Source organism: Fundulus heteroclitus, chromosome 3, assembly GCF_011125445.2.
Source record: "Fundulus heteroclitus isolate FHET01 chromosome 3, MU-UCD_Fhet_4.1, whole genome shotgun sequence".
Lineage (NCBI taxonomy): Eukaryota > Metazoa > Chordata > Actinopteri > Cyprinodontiformes > Fundulidae > Fundulus > Fundulus heteroclitus.
Window position 1 is genome coordinate 5,069,169 of NC_046363.1, and position 22,433 is coordinate 5,091,601.

The following is a 22,433-nucleotide window of genomic DNA, read 5'->3' on the forward strand; positions in this document are numbered from 1 at the left end:
ATTACCCCGTATGTTCCTAACAGAGCACTTCGCTCTCAGACTGCAGGTCTGCTGGTGGTTCCTAGAGTCTCTAAAAGTAGAATGGGAGGCAGATCCTTTAGCTATCAGGCTCCTCTCCTGTGGAACCAACGCCCAGTTTTGGTCTGTGAGGCAGACACCTTGTCTACTTTTAAGACTAATCTTAAAACTTTCCTTTTTGACAAAGCTTATAGTTAGAGTAGCTCATGTTACCCTGAGCTATGCTGCTATAGGCCTAGGCTACTGGAGGACATCGGGGCCTTTTTTTCTCACTCTACTGATTTCTACTGTTCTTCAGTCTTCTGTTCTCCAGATTTGCATTGCATTACATTGAAATGACTGTTGTCATTTCAGCTTTTAACTTTTTGCTCTCTCTCTTTTTTTTCATAGTAGGTACACCTGGTCTGGCGTTCTGTTAACTGGGACATCATCCAGGGAAGACAGATCACCCGCTATTACCATCTAATGTAGAACAGATTACTAGATCAATGTGTGCTTCTGTGCTTTTTTGTCTCTCTTGTTGTGTCTCTGTTCTGTCTTCTGTAACCCCAGTCGGTCGAGGCAGATGACCGTTCATACTGAGCCCGGTTCTTCTGGAGATTTTTCCTTCCCGTTAATGGGGAGTTTTTCTTCCCACTGTCGCTTCATGCTTGCTCAGTATGAGGGATTGCTGAAAAGCCATGGACAATGCAGACGACTCTCCCTGTAGCTCTACGGTTCTCCAGGAGTGAATGCTGCTTGTCGGGACTTTGAAGCAATCTACTGGTTCCCTTATATAGGACATTTTTGACCAATCTGTAAAATATGATTGAATTTGACTTTGTAAAGTGCCTTGAGATGACATGTTTCATGAATTGGCACTATATAAATAAAATTTAATTTAATTGAATTATACTTGAGTGATATTCATTCTTGTTATTGCTGTTGTTGTTATTATGGTCATCATTTCTATATTAAAATTAAACAAATCAATATCCTGTATGCAGGAACACAAGTTAGAACAAATTCTGATAGAGGCTACGGTGCTAATGGTAATATCTAAAAAATAATGATAAATACATGGAAAAGAAAAGAATATATACAGACTACATCTGTTTTGTTCCCCCACATATCACATCATAACCAGACCAGGGCTGGCAAGTGGAGCCTAATTGGTTAATTTCTTTCCTTTTATTACTAGGAGTGGAATTGTGTGTCTTTTTCTTGTTGTACCATCAACCAATAACAGCTCTTAAAAGACAGCATCACACCTCCTCACTAAGGTAAAGATTTCTGTCATTTCCTTCCTCAGAGTCACTCTCAGAAATTATCTGAATCGCTCTGAAGCTATCACTCCTAGGTAGGAATGTTTAGGCTAAGATAGGAGCTCTCTGAGAGGACTCTGAGAATCTTGGTGAATATGTGCACTGGAGTTTATCATTTCATTTGACAAAGATGCACAAATGAAACACTTCCAGAATTTCACACATGCTTCCAATATTAGTGGATCGATTGTTTGCAAAGAAAATTCAGCTCTGCCCCGAATAACTGCGGCCGTATTTACAAAGATTTCTAAAACTAAAAGTAGCACTTAGTGACATCATTATAGGAAAAAACTTAGATTCTTCTTAGAATTTTACACCGTTAAGATACAGCTATTCACAAAGCATCTTTGGCCTTCAGAGAGCTCCTAAAGTGACAAAATGTTAGTAGTAGTGAGTTAAATGCTGACAGGTGAGTGTGCATTAACATCAAACAGATGAAATTGTAAAATGACTGGTGAATAAACAACAATAAGCAAATCAAAATACTGATGAGGATGTGACTAAGGTGTGTTCAAACATTGTTATGTGTGACAATCAATTAATTTAGCTAATGTTCGTTTTAATTTAGTCTAATTGGTTGATTTCTATCCTTTAACAGGAGTGCATTTGTTTGTTTTTTCGTGTACTTGTTATGATTTGAGGGTGAACCCAAACACAACCACAATTATTGGATGATGATGAATTGTGGAAGCAGGAGACCAGAGAGGCAGAACCGGACTGGAGCCAGAGGATGTAGATGACAGGACCAGCAGCACGGCAGAGTGAATACTTGCAGGCGGGCAGGCAGGCGGAGACGAAGGGAACTCGAGCTGGACAAGGAAAAGGTGAGGTGAGCAGTAATGAGCAGACGAACCGACAGGGAAGAGCTGAGTGAAGGGAGCTTAAATAGGAAGAATGACAGGTGTGCTGAGTTCTGGCTTGATTAAGGCTGACAGGTGTTTGTGATTACTGCGGTCTGGAACCGGAGCTAGTATAGAAGGTGGAGACTGCCAAGAATGTCCATCAGTGACGTGCGGTAGAGTTCATAGCTGGTGAGGCACTGATGTCATCAGAGTCAGATTTACAAATATATACACTCTACAGAGTAGACTCATTGCAAATCAATTCACCAAGAGATATGTAAAAAGTATTGATTCTTTAATGAAAAAAATAAAACTAAATTATTTGTCATTTGATTGGTGACAGTTTATGAGTTATGATGGATTTCTGCATTTGTAACACATTCTAAAAATATAACACACATTACGCACATTTCATTACAAAAACAAAACATGAGTAATTATCGCTGTCTTACCTCTACTTATAAATGAAGTTCATGCGGCGCTCTTTCTGAATAAAAATATCATAATTTTCCGGTAAAAGTTCTCTTTATCTTCTTCAGTTTTAAAAGTCTCTCAGTCTCAGTGGAGCTCACAGCCAGGGAGGAAAGCCTTCCTTGATCAGTCCTGTTCCAGCTGTATGTTAAGAGTCTTTTTAGTGCTGTACTTGTTCAGCATAACTCGCTAATAACATATCCATAACTTGCTGTGTCTCTACAGCAGTGATCATCAACTCGCGGCCCGCAGGCTGAATGCGGCCCGCCAAGCCGTTAGATCCGGCCCGCGACTGGATTCCAAAATTGTGAGGATCAAAGAGAAAATATGTAGGCCTAGCGTGAAGACTTCCTTCAACTTGGTTTTTTGTTACAGTCAGCCAATAGACTTTCCGTCAGCTTTGTTTTGTTCCAGTCTCAGCTTAGATCCAGCTCAGCTCTGTTCCCACTCCTGTTCTCATCTCCTGGTGAGCTGTTCCGGTCTCCAGTCCTTGGCTCAGAAGTTCTGGTCTCAAGTCCATGGCTTAGATGTTCTGCTCTCAAGTCCACGGCTCAGATGTTCTGCTCTCAAGTCCACGGCTCAGATGTTCTGGTCTCCAAGTTTTCGGCTTGGACGCCCCGAGCGGGTCGTTGGTCTTCGGCTCCAGAGTTCCTCCCGGTCAGTCTCTCCACACGCCGCCTGCCGGCCAGCTTCTGCACCCTACACCTCCGTCTGTTAAAAGATCATCCATCTTCCACACCACTCAATAAAACTCACTCCTAAGAACTAGCTCTGTGTGTGCGTGCTGTGTCCGGGTTCATCCTAGACAAATATCATAACAATTCTACACTATTAAAGCAGCAACAACTGAGTCTCTTCTCAGTAATCACCACCATTTATGACTCTATTTAGGCTACACCCCAAAATAAGGACAGACTCATTACAATGTTTTGTATTTATTGTTTCACACAGTTTTTTTTTAAAACATAACTTTTCCTCATGCCCTTACTTAACATTTGTTTTTTATTTCAAAGTCTCAACAACATGCTCGGAACTAGCAAACTCCTCAGGACTAAAAAAGGAGGAAAAAACGATCTGGCACAATTTAAAATAGCATGGTAAATAAATAGCCTGGAACCAGAACAAAACAGGTCACAAATATTGTTCGCACAGCAAATAAAACGTTAAGTGGGCTATAGCGAAATCAAATCACAAGGCTGAAATGGACTACTATAACACTAATTAATCAATGGCTGAAGTTACATTTCCCCTCTGACACTGACATTTTCACATCAGGCTTGGCCGCTGTCAGACTTATGCGCAAACAGTCCTCCAAAGACTGGGTTGATAGACGGTTTCTCTCGTGCGTTTTAATCGAGTTCATCTTGGAGAACGCAGCCTCACAGGTGTAGGTTGAACCGAACATAGTGAGCACATACATAGCCAGCGTCTTCAATGTGACATAGACCTCGGGACAAAATATCCAAAACGCTCTCAGGCTTTCAGCACCACTGAGAGCAGTCTTCATGTCGCCTGCAGCCTGAATTTCAGCCAGCTCGCTCTGAATGGCTGCCTCGTCCAGCTGCAGCATTTTCACTGCGTTTGAAGAGAATTCTGCGCTTGGGGTGATGGTGAATGGGTCACGCACAAATCCAATGACATCCCTGGAAATAAAAAAAGTCATCAAATCTAGCAGAGAAGTTGTCTTTTAATTGTGTGATAAATATCTTCATCTTGTCTGTTACGGTGCCTTCTCCCACCGTCTTCAGTGTGTTGAAGTGCAGCAGCCTCCCTGACAACAAATCTGCGTGGAACAGATCAAGTTTGTTCCCAAAGGCTTCAAGTTTTTCCACCAAATCCACCACTGATTTTTCTTTTCCTCGCAGCTGTAGATTAAGTGTGTTTAAATGGGAGAAAATGTCTGTTAAAAATGCAACGTTGCACATGTATCCCATGTCTTGCAAGATGCGGAGATGGTCAGCTGCCGCTTTGAACTTACATTGTTTTAAAAAATCCACTACTTGGGCAGGGAGTTCAGCGAAGCACTCCAGTGCTTTGCCCTTATTCAGCCAGCGCACGTCATTGTGGAGTAACAGGTCATTATGAGAAGCCTGGGATTCCAGCACGAATTTACGGATCAGCCGGTGCTGCGTGCTTGAAGTTCCTCTGATGTGGTTAATAATTGTCATTGTTTTTTCCATCACCTCTTTGAGCTCCCCTCTTAGCTTTGCGCACAGCACACTTTGATGGATGATACAATAGAGTGCGTTAGTTTTAGGAGCGACAATCTTTATTCTGCTCACCAGACCCTTATTTTTTTCCAATCATGGCAGGTGCACCATCTGTCACTGTCAGGTTGATTTTATCCAGGGACAATCCATGGCTTTTAAAAAAAATCTTCCAGTTTTCCAAAGATGATGTCAGCAGTGGTGTTGTCCTCGAGTGGAAGCAATGCCAGCAGCTCTTCTCGGAAATCTTTGCCATCATAGTATCTGACAAAAACGCACAACTGTGAGATATCCGTGTTGTCAGTGGACTCATCAATAGCGAAACATATTTGGCTTCCTTGACCCCGTCAATGACAGCTCGCTGAACAAAACGTGTACAAGACGTGCATTAGTTGAGGCAGATAGAGGTACTTGTTTGACAGATGCAATAACTCTGTCCATTGATTTGTCGGGGGCAAGTTCCTCCAGAACGGTGATCATGCACTCCTTTAAAACCTGACTTTCAGTGAAAGGCTGGTTATGTCTGCAAAGCACCCAAGCAGCCTGCAGGGATGCACACGTTATTCTCTCTTGATCAGTTAAAGTTCATTAATAATGCCACTTGCGTGGGAGTAGGCAGATATCAGTGCGGCGATTTTTCTCTGACGCGCCTCTGACTGCTCAGGATATGAAATCTTAAAATTTGAATCCTTAGTGGGGTGGTGACGGCGCAGATTGTATTCTTTTGCAACAGCAACAGTTTTGTTGCAAATTAGGCATACTGGTGAGGCATTCCGGAAGGTTGGCATGATAAATGCGTACTTTTCAGTCCAGTCATCATTGAAGGACCTGTTTTCAATATCAACTTTGCATTTCATAGCCTTGAGAGTGTCATTTTACCTCTGTTGAGAGACCCTTTCCAGTCATTTCCTCTGTGTTTGTTTTTCAAGTGCTCTATAAATAAAATTGACTTAATTGAGTTGAGGCAAAATATCTATCACCCCTGGTGGTTGTCTGTGGCATAGGTGATAGGAACCTGACTCATAAAGGCCTTCAGTTTTGTAATGAAATGGAAAAAGTGTAATGAACTGGGGTGGAGATGAACCTGGTATTTAACCAAACACAGCAATGCTTTTAACTGAGGAGTGGGAGTCAGGCAGGCAAACAGAACAGATTCCAACAAATGGTAAGGCGGACATCCAGGCAAACTTGACAGGTAACAGACGAACAAACTGGGCAGAACAGAGAGAAACAGGTGATCAAAAACTGAATCAAGGTGCTGGGAGCTCTTACCAAAACAAGGAATGCACGCGTGGATGAAGGGGAGATAAGATGTGACGAACCGACAGGTAGCTGAGGACTGAGTGAGGTTTAAATAAACGGACAAACAGGTGAGCGGAGAGAAACTAATTAGTCTTAGGCAGGTGGAAGCAATTACAGAGCTGACATGAACTGGAAAATAAACCTAAGACCGAGGATAATAATGAAACTAAACAAAGCACAGAACTAAAAACAGAACAAATACAGAGACCAGATAAACAATAAACAGGACTCCAGAACCAAAAACAAAAACACAAATAAACCCTGAGGCAGGGAAGAGCTAACTTAACCAAATAATAAACAAAAGCCAGAACATTACAAAAAGTATTAACAATAAACATCAATCATAATGTTATACCAAAATTTGATTTTTTTAATTGAATTTTTATTTAAGGGTTCGGCCCCCAAGGAGACTGTCTGGTAAGATTCTGGCCCTCTGACAAATATAGTTGATGACCCCTGATCCAGAGACAGGAAGATGCATTCACAGAATGGAAGTCAGCGCAGTTAACATGGGATTGTGCAATCTCAGGAGAGGCCAAGATCGCTACGGCCTCACCGGCGTCGCCATCAAGCGCCACCAAGGATTTACATGAAAAAATAGCAAAAAGTCTGCGATTTTAAAGAGAATATGATCAAAAATGAGGAAATTAGATTAAAAAGAAGTTTTATGAATCTCAATATATATTATGTTATTATCATTATATATTTTCTTTCTTTCCATGATGGAAAGTGAGGCCTGGCCTCACGTCACTGATGTCCATGGTACACCATGACCAAAGCTGCACCATGACAGTACTATCAACCAAACACAGCTATTAAAAGATAGCATTACACCTAGCAACAGGGTCAACCCCACCTCCTCTTTAAGATAAAAAAGTTTGCCATTTCCTTGCTCAGAGTTGCCCTCAGCAGCATGGTAATCCCTCTGAAGCTAAGACTATAGGTAAGATTGTTTAGGCCAAGATAGGAGCTCTCTGAGAATCTTTGTCAATACGGGTACTGGACCTCTTAAAAATATAGTAAGCAAATAACATTAAGGGCCCTGTAACTTTACAAAATATAAAAACCTGAAAAGTCCCTAAAGACATACAACAGAAATAGATAGAAGTACTTTATTAATCCCAAATTGGGAAATATATTTTGCAACACCAAGAAACAATCTTATAAGAATGCGATACATTATCTGTTCAGAGTTATGCCTAAAAGATATTGTAAGTGCAGCTGTACCTCGGCTGTTTGAAGAAAATGCTCAATACAAGAAATATGTCTGTACGTGTAAGTGCACATGTCTTCTCACTTTTCATTGTCAAATAAAGTCAACTCTTAAATTTATTAAACCTGCATGAATCTTGGGGCTTCTGTCAGTCTTTGGCACCAAGTTAATTGACACTGTTTGAGTAAGAATCTTGTACTCGTTCAGGCGCCTTTATTGTCCATTCAACTTGAATGAAGGCTTGAGCAATGCAGCGGGTGTGAATTACCTCCTCACAGGTCAGAGGGCATTCTTTTCATTTAAATGCTGCAATGATCTGATTTAAACAGTCTTCCAGCAAGTCACTTACTGTGAAACTATGGTTAGCCATCACCTCTTCTACAGCATGCACTCTGTGCCGTGTTCCTGTCACTGCATTTTCCGCCGTACACATCAGAAATAAACATCATAAGCCCAGAGGGAGGAACTGCCACTAAAAATGTGGCAGTGTTGTTGGCATGGTGACTGTATGATTCTCATCCAGAGTCCAAGTTTTTAGCTTTCTGCAAAACTGTCTCTGTGAAGTCAGACAACAGAAGTGCTTGATAACCTGTGCAGTCACATTAGAGCTATGGGCTTTATCTAATAAAGGACCAGAAGGAGGTGAGCTCTATCACTACTGAGCTTTTTCATTTTGCTTCTCAACTGCCACACCCATTACATCCACACGGGGTTGTAGTGTGTCTCCCGTCACAGAACACTGATACCACACAAACCGGTTCAGTTTGAAAAAAGTTTGGCAATAAGTGCTTTTCCATGCCATCTGAAAAGCCCAAGGCTCGTTTCGCTACAGATTTACACAGGGAATTTCAGATTTCCGGGGCTTTAGTTTCACAGATAAAAGGTTCTGGTCTGAGGTAGGATTGTTCACCTTTCACTGGGATTGTTGAAGGGATGGGGCTGTGTGCAGCAAAGCAAGTCATTAGGAGCTGTAACCAGGTGAGTTTAGCAATTTATCAATTTTATACCCCTAATTCATCACAAAAAGTAGTTTTAAGATGTTTCAGTGGGAAAGTACACCTCCAAACTTTATCTGTGCAGTTCATCAAGAATATGAGGTTATTTTGGATCTGCTTTCGGAGTTTTTGAAGCAGCAGAGCTCCGTTTAAAGGCCACTCTGCTTGCTGATCTTGCAGCTGGAGCAGCAAACCACCGTTACTGAAGCATTTAGTCGCCCAGGAACTCTGGATGTCCCCCTAGCTGCTAGCTGAAAGTTGATGTGACGTGTTTATTAGGTTTGCGGTGAATAACTGCAAGTACCAGAATATAAAATAAGTTATAACACCTAACAGAGTTACAAGAAAGGCTGGATAGTATATATAGGAAGACAGAAGGGACACTTGTGATGTCTAGAAAACGATGGTTAGAAAAAGAATCACATTTTTAAGCATCATGCAAAATTAAGTACAAACTCATTTAAGAATAGAAGTGGGAACGGATGTCCTAAAAATATTCCATAGACCCTATCCACCTAAATACTACCTGCAGAGATATTTCTAATGTTTGAATAAAAATACTACAATTATTATCACAATCTGCTGGTCTGAAGGTGATGGACAGTTTTCTCCACAACTTGGTCATCAAGCTGATTTAAATAAATGGCCCACTGCAAACTGAAACACACCTACTTAAAAGCCTCAAGCTTTCATTTACTTGCAATGGAAATTATTATTATTGTGGTTTTCACAAGGAAACCACAACATCAGGTCATCGGTGTGTTCAGACATGTTGTTTATCTGCATTCCTACAGACTGATCTGATCCTATGATGTTTTAAACCGCCGTGCTGAATCAGCCATGAAAATGTTTTGTCTTAGCTTAATTAAAGTCCGTAGACTTTGGTCCATAACATAATTGCCTGTTGCAGGAAGGTGCACATGTGTGAAACTCATTGAGTAGGATCTCTATATTAAAGCGTTTGCAAAATACTATCTGCAACAGAGTTTGGCAATGCTGGGGATGGTGCACTCATAGCATCACGGACCATTTTGAATAGGTGTGACAGGATGAAGACAGCAGATCAGCAGGTCAGATCAAAATATGTTTTGATCAAGCAACAACTGCCATCAATCATTTGTGATAATTGGCTAGAGTGCTTAAACCCTTGTGTGGGAAATTCAGGCCCCTTTTCTTTCCCATAGCCCAAATGTACTTGAGCTTCGCTGCTGGGTGGACAGAGAGAGCAGAATTCATGGTTTTGATTCACTTCTTAGTTCATTTGTATATGGACTAGAGCTCAGTTTCAATAGACACTTAGCATGTGTACTCAAAGCTCATTTGCAACGCTTGTCCCCAGGTGGCCTTTTGATTACATAAAGCAATAAGGCTAACACTATTATACGATATTTAAAATGCAAAAGCCAAACAGAGTAAAACATAACACCCATTAAGGCCCAACAGTTCAGAAAAACAAAATATCTCTTTTGAATTAATTTAAAAAAAGGTGACAATCATTCATGTCAAAGTAACTGGTACTTCGGGGAAAACCGTTTCAGTTTTGCCAGTAGATTCATCATTTTAATCCAACAAATAAGGAGTTCCACATGTTGAACCTTTGTACAACAAAGGCTGTTTGCCCAATAAAAAGATTTAATGCGAACCTACCTTACAATTCAAACTGGATGCTCTATCAGTTACTGAACCAGTAAAGTAAAAGTTTACTCAGCACCTTACCATGGAAAAAATTGTTCGATATTTGAGAGTTTCATCAAGCCTAATCATGTAACATCCCCAGTTACTTGAGTTTTACAAGTGCTGCTTGTGATTAAGAGGTTTTGCAATAATTTAAATAAGAAAAATTTATGAAAGGGTTGAAATATTTGCAAAATTAAATGGCACACAGTCTCTGCTAAGTCTTAGAAAAATGCAAGTTTGCTTTTTGAACCGAGTTTGTGAAAAAAATTGAAAACAATTGCCAGTGCAGATGATTCTGTCGAAGGATGCTCTCAGACTCACCCACCACCTGAGCAAGGAAAGGGCGAGATGCGGCCAGCACAGGTGGATGCTAGGCTAGCTGGAGGGCAGGGGAGCAGACACGGTTGGAAGAGGAGGAAGAAATCCAAGTGAAGCAGTGGAAAGATCAGGCAAGAGGAGATGTTAAAGTTTATGTCCCGGTCTTGTGTTGTGTGAAAATCGGTTCTTATGAAGTGATCTGCCCTGCAGCCTGAGAGCCTTCAATTTCCACATTTATCATGTCAAGGTTATTTCCTCGTTTTTGACACACTTTTGTGTTTTTGGTCTTTTTTTTCTGCCGAATGAGCCTCAGCCTTCTCTAACTTGAGTCATTTTCACCTGACTGTTAGTTCAACCTAACATGCAGCCGCAGTCATTCTTCCAAAGATTTTTTTTATTATTGATGACCGGACATGCAAATTATAGCTTATGGATAAATTCCTTTTCACAACATTCTACACTATATTATAAATTAGCTGGGTGTTATGTATTCTTAGGACAGAATATTACCACAGAAATTAAAAAAGATATTCATGAGTGATGTATAAAAGTGAATGTGTATAAATGTTTAAAGTAGAAATGATTAAAGAAAAGATTCACATAGAACCTGATCTGTTTCCTTTTTAACATGAATGATGAAAGAACTTTCTTTGAAAGAGTTCTAAAAAGACAAGGAGATTTATAACGGCTTTTGATGTTGTTCTGTGTGCACTTTAGGTTACTAATGCAACATTCCAGGATGTGCACAGTTTCAAAAGAATGTTAACAAAAGAAAACCAAATCCATCTAGAAATTAGAAAGCAAAAATCCAAAGTTGCACAACAAAGTGCTGCAGTGAAGAAAAGAGGAAATGGGCTTAGGAGTAAAAGAAACTGAAGGATCTGAAGAAGAACAAAGGAAGTATTTATGCATTGAGGAAAGTCATGAATACCAACAGAAAGGCTCAGCAATTTGTTAGCAGAATCTTTGTGCTGGAAGAAACAGGCCAGACAGAATAAGAAAAACAGGCGTTGGGGATCAAAAAATGATATAGAGCACAAAAAAAATAAAGAATGATAAAACCATGGTGAACTGAAACATTGATTACAAACTCCAAACAAGAAACTTCAAAAATAAAACCAATCCCCTATTTTAACCATCTTTCATCATCTTATTCTCTTCTTGCACTGTGGTCTCCTTAGTATTGCATGGGAACCATGTGTATATGAAGAATTATTCCTGTGCAGAACTGTAGGATTTCTTCAGCTCATTTTTATTTTTTTTCTATGGCTACATAGAAACCAGAGTTTTGTTTCACAACTGTAGGGCTGGGGATCACTCATTTACTACCCCCTGTGGGAACATGGGCTACATGATATACATAACCAAAAAGGAGAGACTTGAGGGAATACAATTTGGGGCGACGCTAACACTTTTACTTGTTACATTTAGGCTGGATGCTGTTTTTAACACACACACACACACACACACAGACACACACACACACACACACACATACATACATATACCCATCCATCCATCCATTTTCCAACACTCTTATCCCTGCTGGGGTCACGAGGGTTGCTTGTGCCTATATATATATATATATATATATATATATATATATATATATGTAACAATTGTCTTTGCCAGAGTGTTCATTTTATTTCTGTTAAATTCTTGAACATTCATTCCATATGTGTGCAGAGTTTGCTGTTAAAAAAGTGTCAGTGCTCAAATCGTCCCTTTCAACTATTGTACCAATATCAGCTGATTGGGCCGATATTCATCGGACAATACCCAACAGACCGAGTTATTTATTAAACATTAAATAACTTAAAACAGTGTGTAATAGCACAAAAATAAAAGGTTTTTAAAACAAAATGTTTAAATTAAGCTAGACTGCTCTGACAGTGACATTATATGGGGGGGGGGGGGGGGGGGGGGGGGGCTAAGCCCTGAGTGGCAGTTGTTCCCAAAGACGTATGTGCACGCTTGGCTTTGTAAACAAGAGGCTGGATAATAGCACAGAGATGGGGTGTGTGATGTCATACCATATTCCATCTAAAAAGATACTCTTCTTTACATCACTATATTTTAGTTCTATCTAAAATAATGAAATTGTGCTTAATGCTCCTTTAAGTATCTATTTTTGCTTGTAGAGCCATCTCCAGAGGCACCGATCTCTGGTGCAGCCTGGTGTACACCCACCTGCACACAACTCTATATATATATATATATAGTATAGAGATATCTAGATATAGATAAGATAGATAGAGAGTAATATATATATGCTAGATATCGTCTAAATTGAGGCAGACTGAGTGGAGATATATATATACTATATATATATATATATATATCTCTATAATTCTATATATATATATAAATTTTCTATCTCTCTATCATCCTCATCTATATATCTACTATCTATCCTCTTCTCTCTCCTCAGCTCGCTAGATCGCTAGATCGATAGCTCATTAGATAGATAGATAGATAGATAGATAGATATAAAATTTACTCTATATTCGTCTATGTATAGTTTTGAACCTTTGTGGAAAAAAATTCAAAGCTGTGCACCCAGTTCATGTTTTTTAGATGTCAATACAGATGTATATTGCATAGTCATGAATCATTAAGAGCCTGTAATTAATATGTAATTAAAGGCCATGATGAAAACAAATGTCTAGCTGCAAATATGTCCCCTAGCAGAGTCTTTAATGTGCTGCTATCATCTATGATCTGGAATCGAGTGCCAGGTCTACTGAAGATCACCAAAAATGTATGAAAGCGATTAAGACAACTTTAGCTCCCGAGTGTCAGCTGCTATGTCAGCAGCCTTTCATCAGAACGATCTAAAAAAAATAGTCAACTATCGAAAGCGTTTGTTGGCTTGTTTGCAAAGTAGCAGATGCAGTCAGAAAAAACCTGCCTGGTGGCAAATTGGTGCCTGAGGAGATAAAGAAAAGTGAACAGAACAAAACAAAACGCTTACCATTGTATTCTTATGCACCACCACTCAGCATCTGTTAAGAGCAAGCTGCAATTCTAAAGTCATGCATCTGCAAACAATCTATCTCAGTTTGTGAATAGAGGCAAATCAGAGGAAACGGTGAACGTAAGAGGCAAAGGGAAGCTGGCTTCAGGGTGTTTTAGAGGAGGTGACAGGTGCCTCTAAGATTTATGAGAATCCTATTGTGTGTGCACAGTGTTTGAGCCCAGCTGTGTCTATCATCTATTGACTGAACAACATTGACTTACAATATCTCCTCAAACAAAATACAGCTTTAGACACTGAAGCTGTCTGAAATAGTTTTGCTGCCTTATTGCATGCCCATTTTCATTGGTTGATGTTGTTAATTGCTGCATGAGTCACCCTGACTTCTTCCACTTCACTAGTTGTGTTTCCATCAACCTTTTTCCATGTGCATTTTGGAATATCGCATTAGTAAAGGTAGATGGAAACAGCAACATTCAAATTACTCACTAATTTTCGCAAAAAAGCTTTCACGCTCTCTTGAGGTGGTTTTTGACTTTTTTTCAAAAACAGTAAATGCGCTAAAGAGGAGATGGAAACACATTTGTCGAATCAGTTCTGGCAAAAAGTGGACCATTACCTCACATGACTGATCGGCTATTTCTGCTGTCGGATATTCCAATAACGCTCGAAAACATGTCTGGAAGTAACAACCGGTACGTTTGGACCGACGAGGAGACGCAAGCATTTCTCATCTGTGAAAAATCAGCACATTCATTAAAGCCCCGCTCCATTACTGATCTGTGGTCCGTGCTAGTTAGCAACCGCTACTTCCTGTTTATTACAGCCAACATCAGAGTATGACGACCTCACGCTGTGCGTCGCCTGGTTAATTCGCTATAAACCAGTAGATGGAAGCGTGACTGATGCACATTTTCTTTTTTTGCAATATTTTAAAGGTTCGCTCAAAATGCGCATGAGAATTGAGGGGAACACAGCGACTGATGTCTCTAGGAACATGCCACTGGTTCTCATGCCACTCTCAAGTGCTGCTTGGTAGAAACTTTCTGCGTCTTGGTAACTCCTGGCTAAATTCAGGAAAAGGAGCACACTGAAACTAAGCAAGGTGGAGGAAAATTATTTTTTATATTTTAAACAAGGAGCAATGACCTAGTAAGTTTCCTTTCTATGGGAATTATCTAGCAGTTCAAAGGGGCAATCCTTTATTTCTCTTCAGCCCTGCAGCTAAGTAGTAGCGATGCAACAATAGCGCATATGCCTGTCATTCTATGTGGGACACTGAATTATAAAGAGATGGTCACTGCATATTGTCCTCACTTTTCAGTTCATATTAGTTTCAGACGATAATTAGCATTTTACCCTTAAAGATTTGTTTTCATTTCCAAGAAGGTCGGGGTATTGATCTGGAGTGAACAAATAACATTAATGTGATGTTTGTACAAAGTGTAGACTTAAAGAAGTGAGTTTGGAGTGTTAGAATGTAATAATTAGGCTGATGGCATCGGAAAACTTTGTACTGTTGGTGGTAATGCAGTGGTGGTGCAGAAGAGAGTGGCACATACATTGATCCTCCCAAACAAGGGTACTTTATAAATCAGTAGCTCCTCATCAGAAAGGAAACCAATGTATTTAATGTGGTTGGGGTGATCAAAGTAATGAGCCACTAGCTGCCATCCCATTATGGTTCAAATTGTTTTTGATACAGTGAAATGGCAGTTACTTCCTGGTCCATGCCACCCAGTGATTTCTTTATGTTTCCCCTTTCATCTCTGTACAAACCCACCTAAAAGAAATGTGTAAAGAGACAAATACTTTTCCAAGCAAGAAGGTGCTTGGTTCAAATCCCAGCTAAGTCCTTTGTGTGTGGGGTTGCATGTTCTTCCCAAGAATGTTTCTCAATATTCTCTGGGTTTTCTGGCTTCATTGCCCTATTCAAAAGTATGCATATTAGGGTTAGTAGAGATTCAAAATTGCCCTTCAGAATGAACGTGTGCCTCAGCCAATGAAATTAAATTAGAAGAACACTTTTTATACAGACCAATTACTGCAAAGTTATTTGTAAAGATTAAAAACAGACCCCCAAAAAAAACCCCACCAGATTGCACATGATCAAACTAAGAAAACACACACAGACACACATTTTCCACTCCTGTATTAGACTGAAATAGAAAAAGTAACCACAAACGCTGTTAAGTCCTGCCCCACATTGCTCTACTCCACAGAAAGCACCAAATCCCTAATACAGTTTGCATCACGCTGGTAGGCTTTCCAGCAGCTAAAAAGCTGTATGCAGATAACAGATGTTCTAAATTTAAAAGCATGAATATTTTATGCAGCGTAGGATAAAGCATACACTAACAGGTGTAACATTACACACTTTGCAGTGTGCTTCATCACTAATGGACCTTTTTAACAGCAGACATCCTGACGTGTGCAGATATTTTAACACATTCCATTTAGGGCTATTTTACACAATGCTTCATTTTAGTTTACTGAAGGCACATGTAAGACTTAGCTATGTAAAATGCCACTCAAAGTACCTAGGTCATTTGTCATTCTAACAAAATATTCTTAATGTATGTTTATGTTGTGTGTTGTCATGAAGTGCTCTGTAAAATCTAATTGAACTGTTTGTTTTTTTACCAATTTTCCTGTTTTTCTGCTGATGATATTTCTCATGGATTGGGGCTACCTGATCTGAAACTGACCTAAATTCAATATCTCGTGATTAAATGTCTAACAACATAAAAAACTTGCTGTGTGATCCATGCATATTAATAGACCAACACAATACAGAGCATAATTATTGATTGGAAGATAAACAACATTTAGTTTCCAAGGAGAACACTTGGTGTGTCTCCTGAAAGGAAATGTGGCAGCTTGGGGTGGGTTTTCTTTAATAATATGACAGTTATAATGGAGGATGTTAAAGTCTATGAGGAATTTGAAATGAGCAAAGGAAACCAACAACAGCGCCTGGAATTATACTCCAGGACATACGGTATAAATAGTAAAAGACACAGGTTTGTTCTACTGGAAGAAAGAGACAAGATTCAACTAAATTCTACAAAATTTATGGGAGAGCAAAATGGTGTAAAGGATATTTAAAAGTATTTCATATGTTTTAATTTGCAATATCCTAAAACAGAAAAATAGTTAAGACAGAATTTATCATTTTTTTGTGACAAACCTTTTATTGAACAATTTGACCATCATCTACCAAAGTCTGTCTCTCTCTCTCTGTCGTCATCGGACACGTATCAAATTAAACTTGATGTTCCTATTCTGCACCATAAATTGTGAGTCAGACTCAGATTTAGAGGCTGGTACATGAAATAAATAAAATGAGAACGCACACAGGTAGATCATCAAAGTTTACTCTGTGAATCCACCTGGAGGGTCTCCACTTCAGAGACGTTTCAGGTTGTCATTGGAGGTTTGACCAATCTAAGGTCTCTTTCTTTCTCTCGCTCCAGGCTGAGTCGCCGATGCACCTGAAAATCCTTAGGATCCTGTTGTGTTATTATGTGTGTAACTTTATTGCAATTTAATTGAAATTATATTCTAATTTTATTTCCATAACCTTTTTTTATGATGGTTGTGTTGTAACTGCAACTGCAATTTTTTTTTTTTATTTTGAAGATTGGGGGTGCATCAACCCGGTTGGGACAGAGAAGGGGGGGCCCGGCTAACAAAGTTTGGGAACCGCTGCCCTAGACACTGCAGAAACAAAGCAGACAAAAGAAAAAGGTTACTCCAACAAAATAAACACACAGAACAAGACACCAGGGGCCTGTTTCAGTAAGGAGGTTCAACCAACTCTGAGTTAAAACTTGAACTCTGAGTTGACTTAGCCTGAGATGGGAAACTCTGAGTTTTGGGTTTCAGAACACCTGAAATTAGTTAGTTCAATCAACTCTGAGTTGGCTGACTCTGAGTTAAGCGCATGCACCACAACTATAAAAAGCCATTATCAATGGAGTGCAGATATTACGAGTCACCATGGCAACAGCATCAGACAAAAAAAGGTGTGCATATTTCTCACCAGCAGAACTGGATGTGCTTATGCAAGCATATGCAGAATTTGAACATGTATTTTTGAAAAAAAAAAAATAAGCAACACGGCTGCAGTGGCGAAGGAGAGAGAGTTAGCTTGGGTGAAAATAGCTGCTTGAGTCAATGTGTAAGTTTACATTTTACTTACTTTTATACAGTGTTGGGTGTAATGAATTAAGTTACTAAGTCATCTAAATACTGTAATTAAATTAAAGACTATAAAACAATAGTGGATTTAATATCAAATTTTAAAAGGTATATTTTTAATTTAACTTTCTCCCTCTAGTAATACACTTTGGTCAATTTAAGATTAATTCATGCAATTGAATATTGTTTTAATTTGAAAGCATTAGAAGTGCAGTTTCTTGTCTCTCCTTGTATTGTTCAAGTGGTTGCGGTTGATTTGGGATTTAGAATCAATAAATATATTAATAAGGAAATAAAACAAATTAGTAAGTAGACCAATACTTTCTTGAGACAGTAATTATTACATTAATCTAATTAGACTTGTTGAAGATAAAATTTGTAGTTAGTAATTAAGAACTATTTTAGAGTAACTTACCCAACTGTTATAATATCAGAGGTGAAACTAGAAGAACAGTATTTTATTAAACCTAATTTAATTTTCATGGATAGGTGCAATCCTGCAGGCATCAAAAGAACATGGCAGCAGCTAAAAATGAAATATAAAAACATACTTCAAGCAGGCAAGCCTTGAGCACATCATAGGAGTAGAGTAGCTACCTGGCTTTACAAACATTTGACATATTAAATGACTAAATGGCATTCAGTGTAGCATTTTTGACATATGTCTAAATGTTCATTCTCATTTGACTTCTACTCAGCAACAGAAAGAAGGCAGAGGCTCGTAAAACAGGGGGAGGACCTGCACCACCACCCCTGACAAATGCAGAAGAGATGGCCCTGAGCCTAAATGCTGGAAGGCCAATGGCTGAGGGAATTCCTGGAGGGACTTCATCAGAGCCAGTCACTCCAGAAGATTTAGGTGCCTTCATAAAATGTAAGAGGTCTACCTACAGTGTTGTATTTTTTATATAGACTAAATGTGATATTTCCATTTATATTACTTTGGATTGGGATTTTTGTTAGTCCCAACATATTTGGATGGTAATATCTGCCTCTTGGAGACTCCTGTCCCAACAGTACCCCATACAGTTGTCAGCAGCCTACTCCATACACCATCAATTATGACAAATAGTATTATAAAGTGTACTCTATGAAATGCTCATCTTCACAGGATGATGGGGATGAAGAAACCGTTTCTGCTGCCACAGACAGGCCTACAGAGGTAATTTTAATATTATATGTCTACACATCAAACAATCTACACATTCACATTTATATGTGAAGTAGCTTATAAAATCCAAGTTTTATCTATAAATGGTCATTCTTATCTCTACCCCCCAGAGTTATGGAAGAACAGCAGGAGGAAGGTCCATCAACTTCTGGTGCACAGATGGACACAGTTCAGTGATTTACAGTAAATGCCACAGTTTCATTCTGAATTTTAGACTACATTCATGATGTAACTCTAATCTAATGTATTTTCAGTTGCCAGTTAAGGAGTTATATAGACTTCTTCTTATTAAAAAGATAGAAAAAAACAGCAAAGAACTTGCATACTTGGACCGCCAGATCCAAAAGGCAGATCTGGAAATCGACATTCTGAAACTAAAGCTAGAGGTGAGTGTATGGTCACAGGTGAATTCTAGGAAGTATTGAAACTATTTTAAAATCTTTTTTTTTTTCTTTTTTTTTTTTTTTTAGCAAATGAAGAACACCATATACATTGCTGTGATAGGATAGGGATATGACAAAAAATCCACTCTGGGCCTCAAAATCCTTTCCCGACGTAAATGTAACTCCCTACAAAGTAATACAGCCTCTTCGTCAACAGGATCATCCATAAAAGGACATGCCATTTCATTCCCTTTGATGCGCTCTGCTGAAATGTGCGCAGTGAATATGTCCCCAAAGAATCAATGAAGTGTTTAAACACCACTTCCTCTTTAAAAAAGGGGAGGAGACCAAAATAAACTCTGGGTTTTCTGAAGAAAACCTGCTCCTGACCAGGTTAGGTTCACCGAGTAAATTGCCATGGTAACTGACTCTGAGTATAAGTTACCTCTCTTTCAGAAACGGGCTTGACTTACTCTGCTTTCTCAGGTTTAACTTACCTCCCTTTCTGAAACAGAAAACCCAGAGTTTCCCTCATTTCAGAGTTAACATACTCAGAGTTTTCACTTAACCTCCTTATTGAAACAGGCCCCAGTACATCCTGGCTTCACACAGTTCACAAAACCCAATCCAGGCTCAGGAAATGTATGGAGGAAAAACAGTCTCATTGGAATCTGCCGAATTTTAAATACTTAATATTTTTAGACATTGAATTCCTTACACTGAATTTTTATCTGGTAAAAATTCGCCAGCAAAAAATTCAGCTGCAAAAAATTCGGCAGCAAAAAATGTACCTGCAAATGTGTTGACATTTTGGTGAACTCAAGCCAAAGCAATCTAGACTCTGATAGAGTCGAGCAGCTTCTAGCCAATGAAATTAGCTCATTTGGTCACGTGACACAACAGTTGGGCATAGCTTTGTTCCCGGCTGAATGGAGCTGAATGAGGAGTTTTTCTTGTTAAATAGATATGATTACAAAATGTCAGGTAGCTACTAACAGACATGCAAGTACTTTGAGTCGTCTTGTTATGGAAAATTGTTATATAAATAAACTTGCCTTCCCTTGCTTTGCCTGAAACTGACAAAAAATTTCATACTGGAACGAAAGCTAGGTACAGTCTGTTCCTGCAAAATCAGTCACAGAAGCACACACCCGAATCAGAAACAAGCTAAGATTGTTCTCTGAGTTTTTCCAAAAAGAAGATTAACCAGAGACCTGGGGTCCGTTCTTCGTACGGGGCTAACTCAGTTAGCTGGATTTGCTTGTTGACGATTTGATCCTGGATCGTTTGGTTCTTCGTAACTCATCCTGGACTTGCTGTCATAGCAACATGTGCTCAATCTTAAACCTGCTCGCGAGCAGGCTTATTTCATGTAAACAGGATTAGATCACTGCTGTATAAGCGGAGGAGATAGGGAAGTCTGTACAGCCAGCGCATTTGGACCACCTAGTGGCAGAGGAAGGGACAGAATTATGGAACACCATTTTTTAATGCTTAATAAAGACGAAACAAATAATGCTTTGTTCCTGTCGTTTTATTTAAACAATTATTTATAAAGAAAAGACAGCAAGTCATCTTTTGTCTGCAATAAGGGATAGTTATGTAAAGTCAGCAATACTACTGTCACATGGTGTATTAGAACTTACTCTAAACGTCCTTTTGAAGCAACTTGATCTCTAGTGCAATGTTTCTCTTTTTCACGTTGTGGAGTTCAATTTCTCCTCTTAATTTGTGTTTTTTCAGGTCAAAATACTATATTTTTTGTTGAAGATGCCATTTATATAGGGAACGAATGGCACCTTGTGTCATTTCGTGAAAGAAAAAGAAAGGGTGAAATATGCCTCATGCAACAAAAGTAAAAATAACCTGTTTTTTTTAGCCTTTTTCTTGGTGGCTGTTATAAACAGACAAACACATCATTTAACAGTGGCTTTTAAAAAAGAGGAAGAAACTGCTTTTTAAAATACAGTATAATAATTAAAAGCCACAATTTTGTAGATTATTCTTGTACTTCACTTTTTTCCACATGTTCTGGTGGCTCCCGTGGAGTCTCTGACATAAAAGAAGAAAATAAATATGCAATTATTAAAATGCAAAAATTCATACTGTAGAAAGTGATAGAAACATCTACCATGGACAGTATTTATGCATTAATTTGTCTGCTACTTTTTGCCAGCCCTCTCTCCTGGCTTTAGCAGACTTTGAGGTGTTCCCTGTCGTTTTAATTAATGACTCAGTTTCAGCATAACCTTCCATTAAAAGCTCGTGTTCTGCTTGGGAGAAAAACTGTGGGCGTTCTTTGGCCATGCTGAACAGCCAATAGCAGCGCTGCTGATCATTGTTTCTACTATCGATACATTTCCCCTTTTAAACAAACGCATGAACGTGCAGTTATCTCAGATAACTCAATCCAGCCATACTAATCATAAACAACAGGTGTGTTGGAAGAACCCAATTAGCGGGATCATGATTAGCCGGATGAAATCATCTTGGATGTCTCATTTGATCTCAGATGTTTTAAGCAACGTACAAAGAACGGACCCCTGGCCTTTGAGACATCTTTAAGCAGGCATAGCTGTTCCCATGCACCTGCCCCAGCTGGAAGGTAGCCTTCATAGGCTGATACGAGGACAGCACCAAGCATAGACCCAGCAGGACTTCCCCAGTGCCTCTGGATCCCAAAAGGAATGCCTTTCCCCAGCTTTCATCTCACTAACTTCCCCCGAGACAACTTACATCAAGCAACATCAAAAGCCAGACAACCTACTGTAACCAGAACATGGTACATTAAAGGATAAGGTTTGACACAGAAAACAGGGAAAGTTAGCTTGGCTGAAACCATTTGGGTATCATTTATTTTATGATGTTTTTTAATGTGTTCAACCTAAAACCTGAAGATAACACTAACAGGCTAAGCTACCTGCTAGCTCTCTTTTGAGCCTGATGCGAATGTACTTTGGGTTGTGTTATGAAAACAAATTTTATTTTCATGAGGGTTTTAAACACTGATGGTACGTTAATGTTTGTGTTTTCCGGTCTGCTCATAAATAGGACTAAAAGGTAAGTTTAGACAAAGTCCCTAATCTCTGTCAGCTGCTAATACTAATAGCTTGCTACAAGCCAAGTTAAACATACAGTCGTTTGTTTAAATATAACGTTTGTTTTTGTTCTCTTCACAATCGTCCGATAATATCACGAGCGTTCATATAACATTAATAAGGAACATTAGTGTTGATTAATAGCATTTGGTGGAACATAAGAGAAAACTGTTAAGCTCATTTCCTTGTAGTCGCTGGTCACCCTGCTTCCAACATAACTTTTGGTAGTCTGTCACTTTAAAGCTTCCCCTCAC